The sequence below is a fragment of the Leptodactylus fuscus genome, chromosome 7 (genome assembly GCF_031893055.1).
Source record: "Leptodactylus fuscus isolate aLepFus1 chromosome 7, aLepFus1.hap2, whole genome shotgun sequence".
NCBI classification, from domain to species: Eukaryota; Metazoa; Chordata; class Amphibia; order Anura; family Leptodactylidae; genus Leptodactylus; species Leptodactylus fuscus.
In genome coordinates this window covers 127,882,354-127,908,868 of record NC_134271.1, presented here as the reverse complement: position 1 = coordinate 127,908,868, position 26,515 = coordinate 127,882,354, and the positions used below count along the sequence as shown (strand labels likewise).

Sequence of the window (26,515 nt, the reverse complement as noted above, 5' to 3'; positions counted from 1 at the left end):
CAGGGAGACTACATGTATTAGAAGATAACCCGGACACAATAAGGAGATCATGGCTGGGTATCTGACAAGTCCCAGACCATAGAAGTTCCTGCATTCATGGTTGTACCCATTGGCAACCTATAAAGACAACAGACTGTAAACACTAAGGGTGCGTTCACACGGAGTAACGCTGCACTCATTCTGATCGTAAAAACACGTTCAGAATGAGCGCGTAAAAAGCAGCTCCCATTGACTTGAATGGGTGCCGGCATACGTGCTCTCCCCATTGAAATGAATGGGAGGCTTTTTTCCCTATGCTTTCAATGTACTACACGCGTATCACATTGAAAGCATAGGGAAAAAAGCCTCCCATTCATTTCAATGGGGAGCGCACGTATGCTGGCTCCCATTCAAGTCAATGGGAGCTGCTTTTTACGCGCTCATTCTGAACGTGTTTTTACGATCAGAATGAGCGCAGTGTTACATCGTGTGAAGGCTCCCTAAGATGGTTAACCACTTCATTACCGGGCCAATTTCTGGTCCAGGACCAGACACATTTTAGGTTTATTTTGTATGTGCAGTTTAGAGGGCTGTAACATTTTTCTCATATGCCTCATTCAACAAATTTATTCGTCTTTTTTTCGGGGACACATAAGGCTTTATTTTTATGTTGTTTTTATTTTTAAATGTATTTAAAAAAAAATTTAGATCACTTTTCTTTTTTTTTATTTAATAACACAAAGTGCTACTACCCAACTTTATAAAATAGTTTTTCCTCTCCGTTACGGTAATTTTTATTTTGTATGGTGTCGTGGAGGGTGGGGCTATAACCTTTAATAACGACGTTTTACTGGTGTATTATTTTATTTATCTTTTTATTATTTTATTTACTTTTTTTTTTTTTTTTTTTAATTTCTATTATTTATTTTTTTTTTTTAGATTGTGTCCCCATAAGGTCATAAGAGACCTTTGGGGACATCTGATCACTTTTTTTTTTGTATTAGAGACTGATTTCCCATGTAACTGGGGCTTGTACATGTAACCCCAGTTGCAGGAGGAATACAGCCTCCTGCACGTTGTAAATACAGCTTACAGAGCTGATCTGGGTCTGATCTGTAGGACCCAGCAGCTCTTGATAGACACTGATCCCAGCGGATGATGTGACCGATGGGTCAGAGGGCGGCTGCATTATGGCAGTGCGCATAGCTGCGTATACACAGTGGTCAAGAAGGCAGGGAAGGTAATAAACCTTCCCTGCCTTCTCTCTGGGTGCTCCGGCTGAAGTTACAAGGTACAAGTGTTGTCCTACACAGGTTAATCCTGGGGACTAGGTCAAATGTGAGGATGAATTTGTGACAGCATGGACATCATACAAGACCTTTTTTAAGAGAGAACTGTCTTATATGCCAGGGCTGCTGGGGTAAAACGTGTTGCACTGACTGTTTTTGAGTTAATTGCAATTGTTTGTAGAGTGCCCAGGAGGCCAAGTCATGCCCTAAGCCAAGATCAATACATTTGAACCTCCTCTGCACTTGGTTTTAGTTTTCACGACTTCTTGGTGGGTGGAAAGGATCCCACTGAAGTCTGGAAGATCTCCTGGCAGCTGCCGTCCCTCTTCAAGAGTTATGACTACAAACTTTAATGCAGACCCAAATAGAAAAAGATGCAATAGGGGATGTTTTATCTAATGTGACAGTTGCCCATAGCAACCAATCTGATATCGGCTGTCATCTGTCCAAGGCCCCTTTGCAAATCGTAGTACTAGTTGGTATAGGCAGCTGCTTCACTGGATCTTCCCATGTAGGATTATATAGAACATTGCACTAGCTGCTACTGCCATGACTTGAAGCAACTGTATATATACCTCCCAAATACTTTCAAAGGACAGAAAGAGGAACAAAATGTGCAATGAGTGTAGCGTGACTTGGCAAATTTCGCTTCACCCACTTCTAAATTGACTCCGTCCATTCATTTCTCTTCATGTTCCCCAAACAGTATAATGTTCCTACAGTCACCCTAATATTATATGCCCACACATTATAATGTTCTCCTCGAATTGACCCCACAGTATAAAGTCTCTCTCTAGCTGCCCCACTTTAATGTCGCACTCCAGTTGCTCCATAGTTTAATTTCCCCCTCCATCTGCCGCAGTTTAAACTGGGGGCAACTAGAGGGGTACATGAAACTGGGGGAAACCGAGGGAGACATTAATGCTCCTTCCAGTTGCCCACAGTTTAATGTCCTCCTCCAATTGTCTCCATTTTAATGTCCCCCTCCAGTTGCACCTAGTTTATTGCCCCCGCCATGAGCCCCCAGTTTAATGTCCTCCTCTATCTACCCTAAGTGTTTAATGCCCCCCTTATATGCCCCACCCATTTTAATGTCCCCTGTAACTGGGGCTGGATATAGCACTCTCCTATCACTCCTGAAACTGGGGCTGGATATAGCACTCTCCTATCACTCCTGAAACTGGGGCTGGATATAGCACTCTCCTATCGCTCCTGAAACTGGGGCTGGATATAGCGCTCTTCTATCGCTCCTGAAACTGGGGCTGGATATAGCGCTCTTCTATCACTCCTGAAACTGGGGCTGGATATAGCGCTCTTCTATCACTCCTGAAACTGGGGCTGGATATAGCGCTCTCCTATCGCTCCTTAAACTGGGACTGGATATAGCGCTCTCCTATCGCTCCTGAAACTGGGGCTGGATATAGCGCTCTTCTATCACTCCTGAAACTGGGGCTGTATATAGCGCTCTTCTATCACTCCTGGGGCTGGATATAGCGCTCTCCTATCGCTCCTGAAACTGGGGCTGGATATAGCGCTCTCCTATCGCTCCTGAAACTGGGGCTGGATATAGCGCTCTTCTATCACTCCTGAAACTGGGGCTGGATATAGCGCTCTTCTATCACTCCTGAAACTGGGGCTGGATATAGCGCTCTTCTATCACTCCTGAAACTGGGGCTGGATATAGCGCTCTCCTATCGCTCCTTAAACTGGGACTGGATATAGCACTCTCCTATCGCTCCTGAAACTGGGGCTGGATATAGCGCTCTTCTATCACTCCTGAAACTGGGGCTGTATATAGCGCTCTTCTATCGCTCCTGAAACTGGGGCTGGATATAGCGCTCTCCTATCGCTCCTGAAACTGGGGCTGGATATAGTGCTCTTCTATCACTCCTGAAACTGGGGCTGTATATAGCGCTCTTCTATCGCTCCTGAAACTGGGGCTGGATATAGCGCTCTCCTATCGCTCCTGAAACTGGGGCTGGATATAGCGCTCTTCTATCGCTCCTGAAACTGGGGCTGGATATAGCGCTCTTCTATCACTCCTGAAACTGGGGCTGTATATAGCTCTCTTCTATCACTCCTGAAACTGGGGCTGGATATAGCGCTCTCCTATCGCTCCTGAAACTGGGGCTGGATATAGCGCTCTCCTATCGCTCCTGAAACTGGGGCTGGATATAGCGCTCTTCTATCACTCCTGAAACTGGGGCTGGATATAGCGCTCTTCTATCACTCCTGAAACTGGGGCTGGATATAGCGCTCTTCTATCACTCCTGAAACTGGGGCTGGATATAGCACTCTCCTATCGCTCCTTAAACTGGGACTGGATATAGCACTCTCCTATCGCTCCTGAAACTGGGGCTGGATATAGCGCTCTTCTATCACTCCTGAAACTGGGGCTGTATATAGCGCTCTTCTATCGCTCCTGAAACTGGGGCTGGATATAGCGCTCTCCTATCGCTCCTGAAACTGGGGCTGGATATAGCGCTCTTCTATCACTCCTGAAACTGGGGCTGTATATAGCGCTCTTCTATCGCTCCTGAAACTGGGGCTGGATATAGCGCTCTCCTATCGCTCCTGAAACTGGGGCTGGATATAGCGCTCTTCTATCGCTCCTGAAACTGGGGCTGGATATAGCGCTCTCCTATCGCTCCTGAAACTGGGGCTGGATATAGCGCTCTTCTATCACTCCTGAAACTGGGGCTGTATATAGTGCTCTTCTATCGCTCCTGAAACTGGGGCTGGATATAGTGCTCTCCTATCGCTCCTGAAACTGGGGCTGGATATAGCGCTCTTCTATCGCTCCTGAAACTTGGGCTGGATATAGCGCTCTCCTATCGCTCCTGAAACTGGGGCTGGATATAGCGCTCTTCTATCACTTCTATTGGGCTTCGGCGACAAGATCAGGACCTTTATAACAACCTTCCCAGACACACAATTTACCTATGTGATAAATTTGCCATCCAATGATTCAGGCATTTGGATGTCTGTAAAGGACAGACAGAGAGACATTGCCCCACGTTTACTATGCCTCGTACAAGACATAAAAAGTGACAATTTTTTTGTGGAAACCAAGATTTTTTTGTGGAAAACCTTTTGCTGGGCATGAGACCCCTTAGGAGGATGCCTTCTGACTGCAGGTGGAACTCTGGAGTTCTGTGGGGTTGTGCAGAAACCTTACATTATTGAGGTTTTTCCCTATAGTGTCAGTGGATGAGATCTGGGACGATCATTTTAGAGACTGCAGGGTCTGCTCCTGGAAGGATAACTTGTCAGTGGTGATGCCATGAATCTGATGTCCTTCTCGTCCCCTCTGGTCCTGGGTTTACTGCGACATTTAGTTTTGTGTTGCCTGGAACAGAATATTTGGTTCTGAGCTTGTCATGTTCTTGGGGTGAATAATGTTCTGCCTGGCCATTTATATTATTTCTATTGGTAGGAGCTCCAGCAGGCCCATCCAGTCTTGGACTTGGAAGGCCAACCTTGCACTCCACTCATGTAGACCTTGGTGGCCCCCATCTGATGTCCTTTGTTAGGTCCTCTGCATCCCCACCCACTTGGTAGCAATACTTCAATACGTGAAATAGCACTTTTGTGCATGGCCAAGATGTTGCGTCAGCAGATCGCTTGTGTTTGGAAGTTACTCTTGAGTTTCTGTTGCACCTTTGGGAGTTAGTGGTGTCATGGTTGGCCACACAGCGCTGGTTCACAGGCATAGCCTTTTATTTTCAGATGCTGGGATTGTCAAATGCTACTAAGTTTCTTCTTAAGGGTTGGAGAAAAGAACACGGCTGGGTTTCTGGCAAGACCCAGATCATAGGAAGTTCCTTCATTCATGGCCATATCCATATCCATCAAGAAAACAGATTGTAACCACTGAGAATTTTTGAGAAAATCTTTAAAACTGCAAATTTTTTAAACTTATTTATATTTCCAAAATTTTTTAATTATCTACAAATTTAGATATGGTTATGTTCATGAGAAAACCTCTTTAATTTAGAGAAAAACCCTTAGAATGAAGAGGCTCCTTTAATTGTGTGCCCTGCATAATGGGTTATGGAGGGTGGCTGTACAAGAAAGTCATTGAATGGAGCTCCATTGCAATGCCCCGCAGAGCGAGGATGGGGTGGGACTGTGTCCTGGAGAATTGCCAAGGCATACAAATATCCCTTTAAAGCATAAGTGGGAAATCCATAGGTGTTTGATCCTGTTTTTATATTCTGTGAGAAGGTGACTGGCTTGGTGCAAGAATCTCGCTATATCTCCCCCAGGTTTTTAACTTATGTGTGGTTCAGTGCAGGTCTTCAGTAGGCTTCAGCTCCAGCTCTGGGACAGAAAAAGGCTTCAGATTCTGCACTCCAAGGCAGATCCTTGGAGTGAAAGGAGGTGGCTGGGTCTGTCCTGTAACCCTGAGCCCGGTGAGACAAAGTTGTAATTGTTTTGTTCATGTGGCTGGTAGTAAGCCACATGTACAGTTAGGTTAACATTACTGTTTAGTTAGTTGCTCAGACGAGCAGGTTTTTATTTTTGTCCTGTAACCCTGAGTCCGGTGAGACAAAGTTGTAATTGTTTTGTTCATGTGGCTAGTAATAAGCCACATGTATAGTTAGGTTAACATTACTGTTTAGTTAGTTGCTCAGACGAGCAGGTTTTTATTTTGTTTTTACCTGAAGTTAAGGCTGTATTTTGTTTTGCTCATTTTATGCCTGAAGTCAAGGTTTATTTATTTTTATTTTCTAAAGAAACCGGTTTTCTGCATATTTTGTGTCCCTGTCTTGGTTGTTTAGGGTCTGCACCACGGCTTCTAATGGGCTACCTTCCCCACATTTCATACATTCATAAAAACTTTACAAATATTTCTGGCCTTACTGAAGTTTTTATAAGTTTTGCAAAGACAACCGATCTAGTCATTGATATATATATATATGATTATAACTTGACCTAACATATTGCTTGACTGTAAAACTCTATAGATTTATGAGTTATTCTTGGGCACAAGCCACATCTTGCTATTTGGTCTTCAGTATTCCATCTTATTCACTAATCTTGTCTCACTAACCTCCTGTAAATGTCATTTCCACTATTTGCCTGAGAAACCTATAAGGAGTCCTGTCTCCGTATAAGACAAAGCCTCCTATGTAATAATCATAGTAATTATCTCACAACTGAAATTATTGTTATTAACTTGCGGCTTATTTCAGATGCTCCATTTCTGTCTTGGCCGAGCTATTATTTTTTATGAGTCTTCTACACATCACACTATATTATATTTATGTCAGAGAAGCCTTGAAGACCACACCTTGGTTGGGCTGGATTCCATACTGTTCAGATCCACCTATTCTTCCAGTATAAATAGAGGCAGGTGGACGGTCAAAACTCACAATCTACTGCTGCTTGCCCAAGGTAAGTGACTTCTTCCCGTAGTAGACCGGTCAACCTTTCTGCAGGGCGCTTGTCTGTTTATTGGATGTTCTTCTGGATCTACATAGAAAATAATAGGTTAAAGCAGATGTCTAGAGATTATACTATTACAGGGACTTCTGAGATTCTGCTGATCTTGCTGGTTTCTGCAGGAATGGCTGAGCATGCAATATTTATGGGATGCAACCCAACATCCCAGGAAAGGGCAGCTGCCCAATCCTTTGAAGGGAGATAAATCGGGGCAAAAGGAATCCTGCAGCGACTTATTCCCCTCTCCCCATTCAGTACTCATGAATGCTTGGCCAAGCCGAGTGTGCATGTGTATGTGAAGAGTTGTGAGAAACAGCTGTTTCATATGTATGATCAGTCTAATCCATGCAGACCTTATTGAGGCAAATTTTCAAAAATGTATAGGACAGATTATAGCGCCTCCACCTACCCGTAGGTGATACATGGTAAGTGGCTGGGACCCTCTCAAGCATAAACATGGTGAAGAGGAGGATTGACATGCATGCCGTGACTGTATACTAACTAAATATAAGTATACTAAAACTATACTTTAAGGTGAACTTACCTGCTCTTAAGAGAACTATTTAGCCATGTAAACCTTCATGAAATAACAATTCTAGAATACTTCTTTGTTGTTCTGTTCCTCTGTTACTCCTCCTAGAAATTCATACATAAGCTTAGAGTTGGGGGTTATCTGTTGAGGGGTGTCCCTGCACAATCTGACATTGTCCAATAAGTGCTGTCAATTCTAAACTGTGCAGGAACCCCCCTTTCCTAAGAGGAATGGTAGCACCCAGTTGTCAATTTATTCATCCATATTCAGGAGGAATAACAGAGGAACGGCTTTAGCAGAAAGCTATAAGAAAAGATGCCTTAGAACTGTCCCCTTTAAATCAGTAATATCTCATTTGTAGGGGGTTATCACTCTGTATCTCATATAGACAGAAGCATAACCAATAAATTAGACTTAAGTGGCTTGTGAACGTTCAGTATCATGGTGGCTTTTCACCAGATGTCAGATCTGACATCAAAGGTAAAGATATAATTGGGTAAGCAAGTGTTAAACGATGTAATAGAAGGAACAGCCATACACCCACATTATATGAGCTGTCAGGCATAGGATTCTGTACTGACAGATGTCAGGGGATATAATCCAAGGTTTACAAGACTAGTTACTATATAGCATCAAGTAGTGACAGAGGAGGAAGGAAAGATGATGGAATTGTAACAATATACTTTATATATAATGCTAACATAAACAATATATGACTCTATATCAACCAATCTATCAATGACTAGAGGCGGTTACAGTAACCCCAATCCATTCCCCATCTATAGTCTACCACCATGTTTCCTATGGAGCTTGTCAGATTAGCTATGCATCCATATACGTGCACCATGAACCATAAGAATATTAATATGAATGAAGCATGCACTAGTTATTAAGCATCTATTCATTTCTCCGCAGCTTTTTACTCTACACATCCTCTTCAGGATCCTATAAACCCCAACCAAAGAAATGGACGGAGGTAAGGTCCCTGGAATCATTATGGGCTTTCAATCCAAATGAGAATAAAGGGGTCTCCCAAGACTTTAATATGATGGCCTACAGCATGGGTAAGGAACTTTTGGTACTCCAGCTGCTGTGAAACTACAACTCCCATCATGCTCCTTTCACTTCCATGGGAGTTCCAAGAACAGCAGAGCGAGTATGCATGCTGGGAGTTGTAGTTTTACAACAGCTGGTGAGCCAAGGTTTCCTACCTCTACCCTATAGTATGCCGCTGGACATCAAATCCATCAGTCACAGAGTCAGAGTCATTTAATTGAAAAGGACTGAGTTGCAATACCAGGCACAGCCAGAATACAATATATGGCGCTGTGCCTGGTAAACAATGAAGAGGTTGCAAACCTCACTCAACCCCTTCAATCATCTGATCAGTAGGTGTACTGAGAATCGACCCCACCAATCTAAGGCGCCATTAATCTTTAGCTGTATGCAATGACCTGGACCAGTATATTTACCCTCTTTTTATTTATTTTCAGCACCAAACCCCTCCAAGAAGGTAAGATGAAGGATTTATCTTATTATAAAAAAGCAAGATTTATTACATTTATTAAGTAAATGGTTGTTTAGAATACTAAAAGGTTTCAGATAATTTCTCCATATGTAGTTTAGCTAGGATTTCCTACACTTGGGGCAAAGATTTAACTCATAAGATAAGATAATCCTTTACTAGTCCCACCATGGGGAAATTCAGTGTGTTACAGCAGCATGGATAATACAGTAATATACATTGTAGTTCAAGTATATATGGTTGAGTTGCAATACCAGAACCAGCCAGTAGACAAGAATGGCACTGTTGTGAAAAAGTAGAACCTCTTTGCAATCTTGAATTTCTTTTGAACATATGCTACATAGATATAGATATGATATACAGATTATATGTGCAGTTTGGGTCTACACAATATTTATGGCAATTTATCTTTAAATTTAATCTCAATATCATTATTTTTCAGGCCTCTGGCAACCAACAGACCTCAGTAAGTAAATCTGATCAAACTGGTATTACATGTAAAACACTAGTATGAACTGGCACCATATATTGCTAGTGTATAGTCTTGAATTTCTTAGGCCAAGTCTTCAAGGGTTGGCTTTGTGTCTACAATATGTGTTCCCTAAATACAACTTCTATTTCTTTCTATAGAGCACCACAAGCCAAACAAGCAGCCAAAGCCAGACCAGTAGTCAGCAGAGCCAAAGTGGCAAACAAACCCAAGGATGTGGACAAGATGCTGGACAAACCACCACCAGCACCCGCCAGACACGCAGCGGACAACAACAAGATCAGGGCAGCAGCCATCAGGGTAGTGGATGCCAAGCAGGACAGGGTCAGGGTGATAGCCAGCATAGTGGTGGATACCAAGGGCATGATCAGAGCAGCAGCCATGAGACTGGTGGACACCATCATGGTGGTAAACACCAACAAGGACAGGATCAGAGTGCTAGCCAGCACAGTGGTAGCCACCAACAAGGACAGGATCAGAGCGTTGGCCAGAATAGGGATAAACACCAACAAGGACAGAATCAGAGCAGTGGCCAGCAGAGTGGTGGATGCCAAGTAGGACAGGGTCAGACTGGAGGACAACATGGCCGTGGTCAACAAACTTCTGGAGGCCAAGAAGGAAGTCACGATTCTTCCTCCTACTTTAAGCAAGGAAAAGACAAGTAATAGACCTATAGCTCTCAGCTCAGTATATACGTCTACCTAATGATACTCACTATCCCTTTATCCTTCTCTATATATCTGTTTCCCAAGCATATTAATAAAATTCTATTGTGATTACAGCAACTGAAGCTTCCCTGTTGTCATTTCATTTATACATATCCTTGGGTTCGTGACTATAAAAATAACTTAATGCAAATTCTGAGACAGTGGTTTTATTTTTCATGGCACAAGGTAACAGGTGACCCAATTCAGCTAGAAGCGTAGAAGATTTGTGTTGTCAGGAAAAAAATCAATGGTGCATCTGTGGTTTTCCTTAGGGCAAGAGGCAAGTCTACTAATTTATCTTAAAGTGTACCTCCAGTTATAACCAATTTTCATAAATGAATAGTACAGGTTATAATATAAAACTTTATAATACAGTGTTGGCCAAAAGTATTGGCACCCCTGCAATTCTGTCAGATAATACTCAGTTTGTTCCAGAAAATGATTGCAAGCACAAACTCTTTGGTATTAATATGAGAATGAAAAAAAAGTCAAATCATTGATCATTTTACACAAAACTCCAAAAATGGGCTGGACAAAAGTATTGGCCCCCTCAGCCTAATACTTGGTAGCACAACCTTTAGACACAATAACTGCACACAACCGCTTCCGGTAACCATCAATGAGTTTCTTACAAGGCTCTTCTGGAATTTTAGACCATTCTTCTTTGGCAAACTGCTCCAGGTCCCCCCTGAGATGTGAAGGAGGCCTTCTCCAAACTGCCACCAAGAGATCTCTCCCCCACAGGTGTTCTATGGGATTCAGGGCTGGACTCATTGCTGCCACTTTACAAGTCTCCAGGGCTTTCTCTCACCACCATTTTCTAGTGCTGACCTGAAGTGTGTTTTGGGTCATTGTCCTGCTGGAAGACCCCTGACCTCTGAGGGAGACCCAGCTTTCTCACACTGGGCCCTACATTATGCTGCACAATGTGTTGGTAGTCTCCAGACTTCATAATGCCATGCACACGGTCAAGCAGTCCAGTGCCAGAGGCAGCAAAGCATCCCCAAAACATCAGGGACCCTCCGCCATGTCTGACTGTAGGGACCGGGTTCTTTTCTTTGAAGGCCTCTTTTTTTCCCTGTAAACTCTATGTTGATGCCTTTTCCTACTTTTGTCTCATCTGACCAGAGAACATTCTTCCAAAACGTTTTTGGCTTTCTCAGGTAAGTTTTGGCAAACTCCAGCCTGGCTTTTTTATGTCTCTGGGTAAGAAGTGTGGTCTTCCTGGGTCTCCTACCATACAGTCCCTTCTCATTCAGATGCTGACGGATAGTACGGGGTGACACTGATGTACCCTCAGACTGCAGGGCAGCTTGAACTTGTTTGGATGTTAGTCGAGGTTCTTTATCCACCATCCGCACAATCTTGTGTTGAAATCTCTCATCAATTTTTCTTTTCCGTCCACATCTAGGGATTTTTCAAACAGTGCCAATACTTTTGTCCACCCCCTTTTTATGTTTGCTGTGGAATTATATCCAATTTGGCTTTTTGACAATTCTTTTTGTGGTTTTCCATTGAAGACAAATTAAATGAAGATATTAATACCAAAGAGTTTGTGCTTGCAATCATTTTCTGGAAGAAAATCAGTATTATCAGACAGAATTGCAGGGGTGCCAATACTTTTGGCCAACACTGTATATCTTATTAAATAAATCTGTTTTCTTCTCCACTTTTCCGGCAGTTACTTTCTACATTTTAGTCTATGAAGAGGGGAGGGGGATAAAAAGACACTTAAATAATTGCTGCTGTTACACTCTGCTATTCCTTGATTTTTAACACTGCTAGGTTGTAGGTAAGAGGCTAGGAGTGCACAGAATGAGGCAATAAATCAATTAACAAGCCTGCAGGAGAATCTCACTCTGTCACATAGAACTCTATGTGTGAAGCTGAATATGGAGAATGATATAATGTAAACCAGTACTCAGACTGAACATGAGCTGGAGAACAGCTTAATAAGTGGGGAAGGAACCAAATTTCCTTAATAAGATATATTACAAAGTTTCTTATATTTAATTGAACTATTCATTTATGAGAATTTGTTTTTAACTGGAGGTTCGCTTTAAAGACTATGGACAAATTTGACATGGAAAGAAATGTTTTTACATATGTTAGTAGTTATCTTCAAAAAGTTGTACTAAGTTTCAGGCTGCGGTCCTCATTTTCTAAAATTTGTAACCTACTCCTGGTTTTTTACTTTTCTCATGAGGACATCTCATGATGCCACTTCAGAGGTGTAATGAAAAGATCATGGGTCTTGATGTTGAAGCTCAGTCCTGTCTCATCCAAACATTTTTCTAAAGGCCCCATGTTGCAGAAACACAATGTTTTTGGCTACTGCAAGGGTGTGCCTTTCAGTGATACTTGCTAGTTATGAGGTTTTTATGCCAACTTTAGCTTGCATGTATTAGTACAGCTTTATTCCTGGATGAATCTGTTTCTACAACCCATAGATTTCACTTCTCTTGTGCTGACAGACACTGATGCTGAGGAGTGTGTGATTACCCCTTCCCACTGCACTGGATGTTCTCTCATTATATACTGATGCACAGTCTATGAATCACCACGTACACCTTGGATACTCCAAAATATGTGCCTTTCTCCTTATCTTACATTCTATCTACAACCTGTTTGATCTACCATTCCCAGAGACTAGGATTCTTTCCTATATTTCTACACTCTACTACTCTACTCTATAATCCTACAGCTTCCTTGCACGCCATGCTTCTGTCTCTAACAGTGGGAGGAGAAGATCAGAAAAAGCAGACACAGCAAGAAGCAGTGTCAATGTCAGAAGCAACAGCACAGTTGGCTACTTACAGGGATAGCACTGGATAAGCAGCAACAAAATGGTAAGAAACTTGTAATGAAGCGCATCAGCAAGATAACGCTTTGGCACAAAATAGATGTACACAATTGCTTTAGAAGTCATTTTGGTGGCAGTAGACTTCCTTTACATATAAATTTCTGTAGGTTTTATTAGCAAGAAAAAAAAAATCCGGTAAGGACACTCTAGAACAATCTAGTAAGCAAACTACTCATATACAGTATACCAAACAGGGGTGTAACTAACGGGGTAAAGTGTAAACTTGTAAAGTGGCAGCAATGAGTCCAGACCTGAATCCCATAGAACACCTGTGGGGGAGAGATCTCTTGATGCAGTTTGGAGAAGGCCCCCTTCACATCTCAGGGACCTGGAGCAGTTTGCCAAAGAAGAATGGTCTAAAATTCCAGCAGAGCCTTGTAAGAAACTCATTGATGGTTACCGGAAGCGGTTGTGCGCAGTTATTGTGTGTAAAGGTTGTGCTACCAAGTATTAGGCTGAGGGCGCCAATACTTCTGTCCGGCCCATTTTTGGAGTTTTGTGTAAAATGATCAATGACTTGACATTTTTTCATTCTCTTTTGTGTTTTTTCATTGCAAGCAAAATAAATGAAGATATTACCAAAGAGTTTGTGCTTGTGATCATTTTCTGGAAGAAACTGAGTATTATCTGACAGAATTGCAGGGGTGCCAATACTTTTGGCCAACACTGTAATTGACATGCTGTAATTTCAAAACCGCATTGGTTGTGGAAATCGCTTTCTCGGTATTTTTCCACAAGGTCTGGATTCACTAGACAGTATGGAGCTAGTTATGGAGTTGACCTGATAGTGTCAAAGATCAGAGACCTGTTCCTTAATATCATAGTAATGGTGATTTATATTTGCTTACATCAGTATATTAGTGCTTCGGTCTGCACAATCATAATTATCATATAACAGGGCGTGACAGCAATAAAACATCTGAACTAACATTAGATAAGGTCGCCTAAACCAAGGATAGCATGTAGTTTAAATACAAAAAAAACGACAACTATCCTATGTCTGATGTCATGTAAAAGTTCATTTCAACTTACAAGTGAACCTAGTAAAAAGGTTTATTTGACTCATAATGTATGAGCCAATATACATTACTGGTTATGTTATTGTGAGTATGACATGCAATAGAATAACTACACCCGCCCTATACAAAGTAACTATAGATGATACGCCCTGGCTGTACTGACTATACAGAGCATGACCACACTTAACCCTGTCTAAGCCTCTCACCTCTACCAGGTTATAATCCTCTCTACATCGAGCTGATGAGATGCAAGTACATCGAAACGGCCGTCCTCGATTGAGAGACTATACCTGGTAATAATCCCAGCGTCATTGCAAAACAAAGGCCTCTTGGAAGGTCGAGCATGATGCAAAAGGGAGCAACCATTATTGGGTTATTTCACTGGAATTCTGTCTTCCTAACTACATCAGGGAAGACAGGCTTGCACATTCCAGTGAGCGCACTCTATTGGTTTGCAATACTGAGGCAGCAGCTGACTTCCTAATTACATCATGGAAGACAGATTTGCATATTCTTCTCATGGTCCTTTGCGAAGTGGAGTGCTAAAGGCTTAATAAGTCTCCACACACCTATATGGTGGTCTCTCCCCAAGGAGTGACAATATCCCCTTAACCCATACTACACCGTGACATATATACTGGTACTGTATACAGATCAGCCATATACACCACTGGCTTTTGACAGACACCATTGACTTGCAATATGGTCTATTAGGTTCCGCCAAGTAGTCTTCCCTCTATGCTGTGCATTCTGGGAAGGAAAGACCTAAAACAACGGACTAACAAAATTATCAAGGCCAAAACCAGGATTACCTGCTTGCAAGCACACAGCTTACAAGAACAGAGCCATCAAGATATCCGTCATGTTGATGGGTAAAACAGAGATACATGTAGCTCTATTTGTCCTATCACATGTGACAGAATCTGCAAACAGCCTCTGATGTGGATCTTAGCAGAGCCCTATTATGTTGTCTTAGTACAGGAACAATAAAGGCGCTGAGTAAACCAACGCTGAATGTTCCAGCAAAGCCTCAAGATAGTCACGACACCACAAACTGTTACATGAGTCACAAAAACCAACCTCACGCTCATTATAAGCACTTGTAACAGCCTCAACCTTGTAAAGGTGATGCAGTCCCTACACTGCCGATGGCAGGGTCCAGGCTTTATATACTGGGCAGCAATGATGTGTCATATTGCACAATGAAAAAGGCACCCATACTGTAGATAGATAGATAGATAGATAGATAGATAGATAGATAGATAGATAGGAGATAGATGATAGATAGATAGATAGATAGATAGATAGATAGATAGATAGATAGATAGATAGGAGATAGATGATAGATAGATAGATAGATAGATAGATAGATAGATAGATAGGAGATAGATGATAGATAGATAGATAGATAGATAGATAGATAGATAGATAGATAGGAGATAGATGATAGATAGATAGATAGATAGATAGATAGATAGAATAAAGATAGATAGATAGGAGATAGATAGATAGATAGATAGATAGAATAAAGATAGATAGATAGATAGATAGATAGATAGATAGATGATAGATAGATAGATAGATAGAATAAAGATAGGTAGATAGATAGATAGATGATAGATAGATAGATAGATAGATAGATAGATAGAATAAAGATAGATGATAGATAGATAGATAGATAGATAGATAGATGATAGATAGATAGATTGATAGATAGATAGATAGATAGATGAGATAGATAGATAGATAGATAGATAGATAGATAGATAGAATAAAGATAGATGATAGATAGATAGATAGATAGATAGATAGATAGATGAGATAGATAGATAGATAGATAGATAGATAGATAGATAGATAGATAGATAGATAGATAGAATAGATAGGTAGATTGAATAGGTAGGTAGAGAGATAGATAGGAAGGTATTAGATAGGTGGATAGATAGATAGATATATAGATAGATAGATAGATAGATAGATAGATAGAGATAGATAGATAGATAGAGATAGATAGATAGATAGATAGATAGATAGATAGATAGATAGATAGATAGATAGATGTAGATAGATAGAGGTAGATAGATAGATAGATAAATAGATAGATACTGTAGATATGACCTAGAAAGATAGATAGATAGATAGATAGATAGATGATAGATAGATAGATAGATAGATAGATAGATAGATAGATAGATAGATAGATGATAGATAGATAGATAGATAGATAGATAGATAGATTGATAGATAAATATATACAGATATGGGGAAGCTAGTTAACTGGACAGAAAAATATAGATAGATAGATAGATAGATAGATAGATAGATAATTAGCTATGAGATATATAAAAGGATAATTAGATACATAGGGGTTAAAGAGATAGATGGGATAGATAGATAGATAGATAGATAGATAGATAGATAGATAGGAGATAGATCGATAGATAGATAGATAGATAAGAGATAGATAGATAGATAGATAGATAGATAGATAGGAGATCGATAGACAGATAGATAGATAGATAGATAGGTAGATAGATAGGAGATAGATAGATAAATAGATAGATAGATAGATAGATAGATAGATAGGAGATCGATAGATAGATAGATAGATAGATAGATAGATAGATAGATAAGTAGATAGATTTACTCTTTTTGCATAGCTCTGTAATGCATAGCCTCCTCTTTTTCAAGGGACCAAAAGTAATTGGACAATGGACTCTAAGGGCTGCAGTTAACTCTGAAGGCGTCTCCCTCGTAAACCTGTAATCAATGAAGTAGTTAAAAGGTCTGGGGTTGATTCCAGGTGTGTGGTTTTGCATTTGGAAGCTGTTGCTGTGACCAGACAACATGCGGTCAAAGGAACTCTCAATTGAGGTGAAGCAGAACATCCTGAGGCTGAAAAAAAAGAAAAAATCCATCAGAGAGATAGCAGACATGCTTGGAGTAGCAAAATCAACAGTCGGGTACATTCTAAGAAAAAAGGAATTGACTGGTGAGCTTGGGAACTCAAAAAGGCCTGGGCGTCCACGGATGACAACAGTGGTGGATGATCGCCGCATACTTTCTTTGGTCAAGAAGAACCCGTTCACAACATCAACTGAAGTCCAGAACACTCTCAGTGAAGTAGGTGTATCTGTCTCTAAGTCAACAGTAAAGAGAAGACTCCATGAAAGTAAATACAAAGGGTTCACATCTAGATGCAAACCATTCATCAATTCCAAAAATAGACAGGCCAGAGTGAAATTTGCTGAAAAACACCTCAAGAAGCCAGCTCAGTTCTGGAAAAGTATTCTATGGACAGATGAGACAAAGATCAACCTGTACCAGAATGATGGGAAGAAATAAGTTTGGAGAAGAAAGGGAACAGCACATGATCCAAGGCACACCACATCCTCTGTAAAACATGGTGGAGGCAACGTGATGGCATGGACATGCATGGCTTTCAATGGCACTGGGTCACTTGTGTTTATTGATGACATAACAGCAGACAAGAGTAGCCGGATGAATTCTGAAGTGTACGGGATATACTTTCAGCCCAGATTCAGCCAAATGCTGCCAAGTTGATCGGACGGCGCTTCATAGTACAGATGGACAATGACCCCAAGCATACAGCCAAAGCTACCCAGGAGTTCATGAGTGCAAAAAAGTGGAACATTCTGCAATGGCCAAGTCAATCACCAGATCTTAACCCAATTGAGCATGCATTTCACTTGCTCAAATCCAGACTTAAGGCGGAAAGACCCACAAACAAGCAAGACCTGAAGGCTGCGGCTGTAAAGGCCTGGCAAAGCATTAAGAAGGAGGAAACCCAGCGTTTGGTGATGTCCATGGGTTCCAGACTTAAGGCAGTGATTGCCGCCAAAGGATTCGCAACAAAATATTGAAAAAAAAAATATTTTGTTTGGGTTATGTTTATTTGTCCAATTACTTTTGAGCTCCTAAAATGTGGAGTGTTTGTAAAGAAATGTGTACAATTCCTACATTTTCTATCAGATATTTTTGTTCAACCCTTCAAATTAAACGTTACAATCTGCACTTGAATTCTGTTGTAGAGGTTTCATTTCAAAACCAATGTGGTGGCATGCAGAGCCCAACTCGCGAAAATTGTGTCACTGTTCAAATATTTCTGGCCCTAACTGTATATATGACATAGATGGATTTACAACATATAGATTAGACTAGAGGGATAGATATGAGATAGATATGGGATAGATATGAGATAGATATGGGATAGATATGAGATAGATATGGGATAGATATGAGATACATAGTAGATATGAGATAGATATGGGATAGATAGTAGATATGAGATAGATGGATAATAAATATGAAGTAGGTAATTTGATAATAGAGAATAAGGGAAATATCAGGTGACTAGTTAGGCAGATAGGACAGTAGATAACTGGAGATCATGGAATGATTATATATAGAGATGAGCGAACAGTGTTCTATCGAACTCATGTTCGATCGGATATTAGGCTGTTCGGCATGTTCGAATCGAATCGAACACCGCGTGGTAAAGTGCGCCATTACTCGATTCCCCTCCCACCTTCCCTGGCGCCTTTTTTGCTCCAATAACAGCGCAGGGTAGGTGGGACAAGAACTACGACACCGGTGACGTTGAAAAAAGTAGGCAAAACCCATTGGCTGCCGAAAACATGTGACCTCTAATTTAAAAGAACAGCGACGCCCAGCTTCGCGTCATTCTGAGCTTGCAATTCACCGGGGACGGAGGTTTCCGTCCAGTTAGCTAGGGCTTAGATTCTGGGTAGGCAGGGACAGGCTAGGATAGGAAGGAGAAGACAACCACAACAGCTCTTGTAAGAGCTAAATTCCAGGGAGAAGCTTGTCAGTGTAACGTGGCACTGACGGGCTCAATCGCCGCAACCCAGCTTTCCCAGGATCCTGAATGGAATACACTGTCAGTGTATTCCCGTATACCCGATATATACTCCCGATACCCGTTCCAACGGTGTGCCCCCCCACCTTCACCCCAGGAATACCCTGCAAGTCCCCTAGCAATAGGATTGGGGCTATATACACCCACTATTTTTGCTACTGCCATATAGTGCCATTGTCTCACTGGGAATTCAAAGAATATATTGGGCTTACATATAACTTCAATTCCAGGGAGAAGCTTGTCAGTGTAACGTGGCACTGACGGGCTCAATCGCCGCAACTCAGCTTTCCCAGGATCCTGAATGGAACACACTGACAGTGTATTCCCGTATACCCCATATATACACCCCAAATCCCCGTTCCAACGGTGTGCCCCCCCACCTTCACCTCATAAATACCCTGCAAGTCCCCTAGCAATAGAATTGGGGCTATATACACCCACAATTTTTGCTACTGGTACATAGTGCCATTGTCTGACTGGGAATTCAAAGAATATATTGGGGTTACGTGCACCCACAATTTTTGCTACTGGTATATATTGCCATTGTCTCACTGGGAATTCAAAGAATATATGGGGGTTACGTGCACCCACAATTTTTGCTACTGGTATATAGTGCCAGTTTCTGACTGGGAATTCAAAGAATATATTGGGGTTACGTGCACCCACAATTTTTGCTACTGGTATATAGTGCCATTGTCTCACTGGGAATTCAAAGAATATATTGGGGTTATGTGCACCCACAATTTTTGCTACTGCTATATAGTGCCAGTTTCTGACTGGTAATTCAAAGAATATATTGGGGTTACGTGCACCCACAATTTTTGCTACTGCTGGGTGTTCAGAGCTCACAGCTTTGGTTGACATTTGTCTTGCTCTCTGTCGGTACCAGCTGTCTTTTTGGATACCGTAAAGTTATGTTGACTTTATTAACAGCTATAGAAGCTTTAGCCAGGTTGTGACGGTGTGTAACCCTAACAACACTAAGTGGGATACACATTAATAGTCAGTCTATGTACGCTAAACGTATCACTGAAGTAATTTTTCCCTCTCCCCTAATATAAGAAAGGAACAGACATTAGACCTAGACCGGGGTTCGAGGCTTGTAAAAATCCAGTATTATTTGTTCTTCATGATGTGAAATATGTGTTGAAAAGCAACCCAAGATGAAGTCAGCCATGTGTGCCAGTGTGTTACTTGGCATGCCTTTGCTGGCCCCAACTGTAAGGGTCACTCTCCATTTCCTCCATTTTCCACTCCCCTTCACACCATTTGTGGTGAAGCAATGGGATGCACTGAAGTGCACCCTCTAGCCTCGTGTGGGACAGGGACATCAACCCCCTCGTCTTCCTCCGCCAGCCAACGGTGCGAAGATGAGAGGAGTGTGCTCTGAATGTTTTCTGCCTAGCAGAGGCTAGTTCTCACTTACGAAAATGGCCCCACTTTGACCTGTATATCAGGCACAATGGTGTAGGTTTCAAAGAAACATGGCACCAACAAGTTGGAAAACGTCGGCCATGCGTGGACCGTGTTTGAGTCTGGCAAGCTCCAGATCTGCTACCAGGTTCCAGCCATTATCACAGGTGCAAAAATGCCAGGCCCCAGGTGTAGCAGGGAAAAAAAAATGCCATCTCAGCCAGGATGGCATCCCTGACCTCGGAGGCACTGTGCTGTCTGTCCCCCAAGCTGATCAGTTTCAGCACGGCCTGCTGACATCTCCCCACGCCAGTGTTACAGTGTTTTCCGCTAGTAGCTGGGGTGGAGGTTGCAGCATCGTAGGGTTTCAGTCTACTCCTGCCATGAATTTTGGCCTGGGAGAGGAGATAGGCCACCCCAGTTTGCACCGGGGACCAGACTCCACCACATTCACCCTGCCTGTCATTAAAGATAAGCACTGCAGCATCCTTGACCACAGGCGCTTGTCCATGTGTCGGTGGTCAAGTGGACCTTGCAGCAAAGCGCAGAGCTCTGGGCCCGACTGATGTTATGGGACACATGCAGGCGCAAGGCGGGGACAGCACACCAAGAGAAGTAGTAACGGCTAGGCCCAGCATAGGGAGGTGCCCCAGCTGCCATCTGCTGACGGAAGGCCTGGGTCTCCAGAAGCATAAACAAACACCAACATCTCCAGGGCCAGCAGTTTATCGATGAGGCTGTTAAAGGCTTGGGCATGGGGGTGGGTTGTGTTGTACTTCTGCCTGCAATGAAAAGCTTGGGAAATGTGGAGTGGCTGGGAAGAGGCGCATGATGGTGCAGGCCAAAAGGGCGCATGAGGGTGAACTCCCCAATGTGTCAGAGATAGGTGTGTAGGTGTCCTTGCATCATATACTTGCACCATATTTGGCTTTGGAAGTAAATTTTGTGCCAAAAAGTGGTTAAGACAGCGATCCCTCAGCTACTCCCGTTACACTGTCTAGTGAAATTACCATCTTTGGAAGTGGACCACCACTTGTAAGATCCCAAAGGAAGCAGGCAAGAGATGTGCAGTGCAGAAAAAAAGATGAGAAAATAAGTGTAGGCTGTAGAGCACAGAGGGATCGGAGAGGACAGAGCTGGTGTCGGCCAGGTATTCCCACAACATGCGCCTATACTTGTCCCTCCTGGTGACACTAGGCCCCTGAGTGGCAGTAATTTGTCCAGGGGGGCCATTAACGTGTTCCAGACCTAGGAATAAGTCTTCCAACAGGGTAGAGTTTTGCATGCCTTTGCTTCTACCCACTGTTTTTGCTGCTTAGCTTCCCTCCACATCTACACTGCTTTCACCCCTAAACATCACCCCAGTTTATTCCTTTGCTTCTACCCTGTTTTTTTTGTTGAATTAGCTTCCCTCCACATCTACACTGCTTTAGCCCCTAAACATCACCCCAGTTTATGCCTTTGCTTCTACCCTGTTTTTTTTGTTGAATTAGCTTCCCTCCACATCTACACTGCTTTAGCCCCTAAACATCACCCCAGTTTATGCCTTTGCTTCTACCCTTTTTTTTTTTGTTGAATTAGCTTCCCTCCACATCTACACTGCTTTAGCCCCTAAACATCACCCCAGTTTATGCCTTTGCTTCTACCCAGGTTTTTTGTTGATTTAGCTTCCCTCTACATCTACACTGCTTTAGCCCCTAGACATCACCCCTGTCCATGTGGGGTCGGTGGCCTCGTCATCCACCAACTCCTCTTCTAATTGCGCACTGGCCCCTTACTGCAAACCGCACATGACCACAGCTTGCCCTGATGGCAACTGTGTCTCATGATCCCCACTTAGGTCCAGACAAGTCGGTGGCGGGTCCAAAACCCCAAAATTGGAAGGAAATGGCGGATGCTGCAGTATTTCTAACACCTGTTCCTGGTGCTCGGGCCTGGTCTGTGTTGTACCCTGCACCCTGCTTAACGCAGCTGCCATATCCGAAGTTGTGCTGAGCGCATGCTAATGTTTCGTGTCCAGTGCAATGGATGGTATGGGATTTCACATAAGTCTGCCACCCATGGCCACTCATGGTTGAGCAACTGAGGGAGTTGACTTTGACGAACCCGAGGGTTTTGGAGTTGGAACTACATCAAAGGTCTGTGCTGCTCACACACTCTGCTCAACACATGATATGTTTAGTGCCAGCAGTGTGGAGACGTCGCACAACAGCCGTTGTTCCAGCAGGTACAGGAGTTGTAGGAGTGCATAGAGGCTAGCAGCGGCAACTATAGACTTTAAAAACTATCCGCACAAGCGCCACACTTTCACCAGTAGCTCAGGAACATTGGGGTACCTTTTTCAAAAGATTAGCAGCAATGAGTTAAAAACGTGGCCCAGGCATGGAATATGTTGCAGGCTGCCAAGCTACAGAGCCAATCCCAGGTTACGGCCATTATCACACATGACAACATGCCTGGGCCCAGGTGCAGTGGCAAAAACCACATTGCCGTCTCATCGAGGATGGCATGACTCACTTTGTAGGCAGTGTGCTGTCTGGCCCCAAGCTGATGAGCTTCAGCACGGCCCGCTGACATCTCCCCACACCAGTGTTGCAGCGTTTCCAGCTCGTAGCTGGGGTCAATTTAACAGCGGAGGAGGAGGGTGGTGTTTCAGCCCTCCTCCCGGGAATGTTGTGTGGGGAGACAGTTCAGTCCACCACATTTTGCGACCCGGTCCATGCCTCAAGTACATTCAACCACTGTGCCAAGATTGAAAGGTAGCGTCCCTGTCCGCATGCACTTGTCCATTCGTAGCTGGTCACGTGGATCTTTTGGGCAAAGCGCTGAACTTAGGGACCGCCTCATGTTTGGGGAAAAGTGCTGGTGTGGACGGCACAGTGAGGTGGCGCCGTAGCCAGCAGGCCCAAAAAGGGCAGAGTGTCCACAAGCTGGGACCCCAACATCTCCTGGGCCAGAATTTTTGAGATGAGGCCGTTGAAGCCTTGGGCATGTGGGTGGGTTGTGCTGTACTTTAGCCTGGAATGAAAGGCCTGGGAGATGGGGAGTCGCATTGCAAAGTGTGTAAACCACACTCAGTTTGTCCTCGACCTATACATTTAGAAATGATCTCCCCCAGCGAGGAACGTGGCCTCGATGGGGGAATTTTTCTAAGGAAGCTAGAAAAGAGGGCATCTTGGGCCTTGCTGGCTCAGGTCTAGCTTCTGTCATGCAGCTGTCTTCTGCCTCTGGACATCCCTTTGCCTCTAGCCACCTTTTTCCCTGCTTAGCTTGCCTCCACATCCACACTGCTTTTGCCCCTAGACATCACCCCAGTCCATGCCTTAGCTTGTACCCCCAGTTTTTGCTGCTTAGCTTGCCTCCACTTCCACACTGCTTTTGCCCCTAGACATCACCCCAGTCCATGCCTTAGCTTGTACCCCCAGTTTTTCCTGCTTAGCTTGCCTCCACATCCACACTGCTTTTGCCCCTAGACATCACCCCAGTCCATGCCTTAGCTTGTACCCCCAGTTTTTCCTGCTTAGCTTGCCTCCACATCCACACTGCTTTTGCCCCTAGACATCATCCCTATCCATGCCTCTGCCCCTAGCCATAACTCTGCCACCCCTGGAAACTCATGGTGCAGAAACTTTGGGAGCTGACTTTGAGGAACCCTTGGGTTTTGTAGATGGAACTCCATCAAAGGTCTGTGCAGCTCACACACCCTGCTCAAGATATGGTATTGTAGGGTTTCAGCGTGTGTGAATGACGGACAACAGCCTGTGTTTGGACAGATGTAGGCCTTGCTAGAGTGTTTTTAGGCTAGCAGCGACTCCTGTGCACTTGCAAAAGTGGGCGCACAAGCGCCGCATTTTCAACAGTAGCTTCGGTACATTTGGGTATGTTTTCAAAAAACTTTGCACCACTAGGTTAGACGTGGGCCAAACATGGAACGTGTTGGAGGCTGGCAAGCTCCAGAGCCGCTACCAGGTTCCAGCCATTATCACAGGCGTAAAAATGCCAGGCCCCAGGTGTAGCAGGGAAAAAAAATGCCATCTCAGCCAGGATGGCATCCCTGACCTCGGAGGCACTGTGCTGTCTGTCCCCCAAGCTGATGAGCTTCAGCACCGCCTGCTGACGTCTCCCCACACCAGTGTTTTAGCGTTTGCCGCTAGTAGCTGGGGTGGAGGTTGCAGCGTCGTAGGGTTTCAGTCTACTCCTGCCATGAATTTTGGCCTGGGAGAGGAGATAGGGTACCTCAGTTTGCACCCCGGGACCAGACTCCACCACATTCACCCTGCCTGTCCTTAAAGATAAGCAGCATCCCTGACCACAGGCGCTTGTCCAAGTGTCGGTGGTCAAGTGGACCTTGCAGCAAAGCGCGGAACTAAGGGCCCACCTGATGTTGAGTGACACGTGCTGGTGCAAGACGGGGACGCCACACCGGGAGAAGTTGTGACGGCTAGGGACGGCATAGTGAGGTGCCACAGTTGCCATCAGGTCCGGGAAGGCGGGAGTTTCAACAAGCCGGAACGCCAACCTCTCCTGGGCCAGCAGTTTAGCGATGTTGGCGTTCTAGGCTTGCGTGGGTGGGTGGTTAGCGGTGTATTTCTGCCGGCGCTCCAATGTCTGAGAGATGGTGGGTTGTTGTAAAGAAGCGCCTGATGGTGCCTTTGATGGTGCAGGAGAAGGAGATAAGACAGAAACAGGGGAGAATGAGGGAGAAGTCAACAAAGTGGCAGAGGCAGATGAAGTGATGTCCTGGCTCGTCCTCTGGAGTGCATCGCCAGCACTGTGAGCAGAGGCAGTGGCATGAACGGCGGGCAACGTTTGTCCTGCCGTTGCTGCCTGCCACTGATTCCATTGCTTGGATTCCAAATGACGGTGCATTGAAGTGGTGGACAGGTTGCTCTTCTCAGGGCCCCTACTTGATTTCGAGAGGCAAATTGTGTAGACGACACTATATCTGTCCTCGGCGCATTCCTTGAAAAAACTCTACACCTTCAAGAAATGTGCCCTCGATGGGGGAGTTTTTCTGGGCTGGGTACAAAAGGGAACATCTTCGGACATTCCGGGTCTGGCCTGGCTTCGGCAAAGCAGCTGACCTCTGCCTCTGGACATGTCTCTGCCTCTAGCTACCCTTTTTGGTGCTGCACCTGCCTCAACATCCACACTACTTTCCCAGCTTGACATCCGCCTTGTCCAGGTGGGGTCGGTGTCCTCGTCGTCCACCACCTCCTCTTCCAACTCCTGTCTCGCCTCCTCCTCCTGCACAATGCGCATGTCAACTGGCTGCCCTGACAGCAACTGCGTCTCATCGTCGTCGATGAGGGTGGGTTGCTGGTCATCCGCCACCAAATCGACCGGAGATGGAATGGAGGAGACTCTAGTGTTTGAGCATCTGGACACAGATACTCGTCTGTTAGGTCCGTGGAATCGCAAAATGGAGGGGCAGGTTGCGGTACAGTCAAAGGAAGGGAGAACAGCTCTGGGGAGCAGGGACAGTTGGGGTTATTGTTCTGGGAAGATTGGGAATTTTGGGTGGAAGGAGGACAAGACTGTTGGGTAAGAGGAGGTAGAGGCTGACTGGCTGGTGGACAATGTGCTTTAAGCGTTATCCGACAGCCATTGCAAGACCTGTTCCTGGTTGTCAGGCCTACTAAGGCTACTAAGGTTAATGTTGAACTTTTGTGCAAAGTGCAGAACTTAGGGCTCGCCTGATGTTAAGGGACACACGCTGGTACAAGGCTCAACTCACCCTAAGTGCCAAAAACACTGCTGGTGCAAGGCTCTACTCATGCCAAGGGCCTCAATCTCTGCTGGTAGCTCAGCTTAAGGTCCTGTAACTTTGTTTGGAAGGGCTCATGTTAAGTGCTAGAAAAGTGAATTTTGGAAGGTCTTACCACATCACACACACACACACACACACACACACACACACACACACACACACTCAAAATGACAGTTAAGGGTGAGGGCTTTTGGAATTCCCATTGCCTATTCCATTTGTGGTTGTCATGGGGAACGTGATTTAAAGGGGTGGTTGTTACTGTTTGTTGAGCTTAAATTGGGGTTTGTGTCCATCCATTTTGGGAGTAAAGAAGGTTTCCAGGTATTTTCCCACTTTGATAGAGGTTTTTTTGAGTGTGTAAAGTGTGTAGTTGTTAGGCTGTGATGTTGGGGTAATAGAGGGTCTTTGGTGTGTTAGATGCCCCCAGACATGCTTCCCCTGCTGTCCCAGTGTCATTCCAGAGGTGTTGGCATCATTTCCTGGGGTGTCATAGTGGACTTGGTGACCCTCCAGACACGGATTTGGGTTCCCCCCTTAACGAGTATCTGTTCCCCATAGACTATAATGGGGTTCGAAACCC

The 26,515-nt window shown here is 44.0% G+C and overlaps 1 protein-coding gene across 1 annotated transcript in view; it reads right to left on the bottom strand.

The window, feature by feature from the left end:
• INAFM2 (InaF motif containing 2) overlaps positions 1-26,515 on the bottom strand; it is a 184,561-nt gene that overhangs the window by 68,049 nt on the left and 89,997 nt on the right. The gene's annotated exons all lie outside the window — the stretch shown is intronic.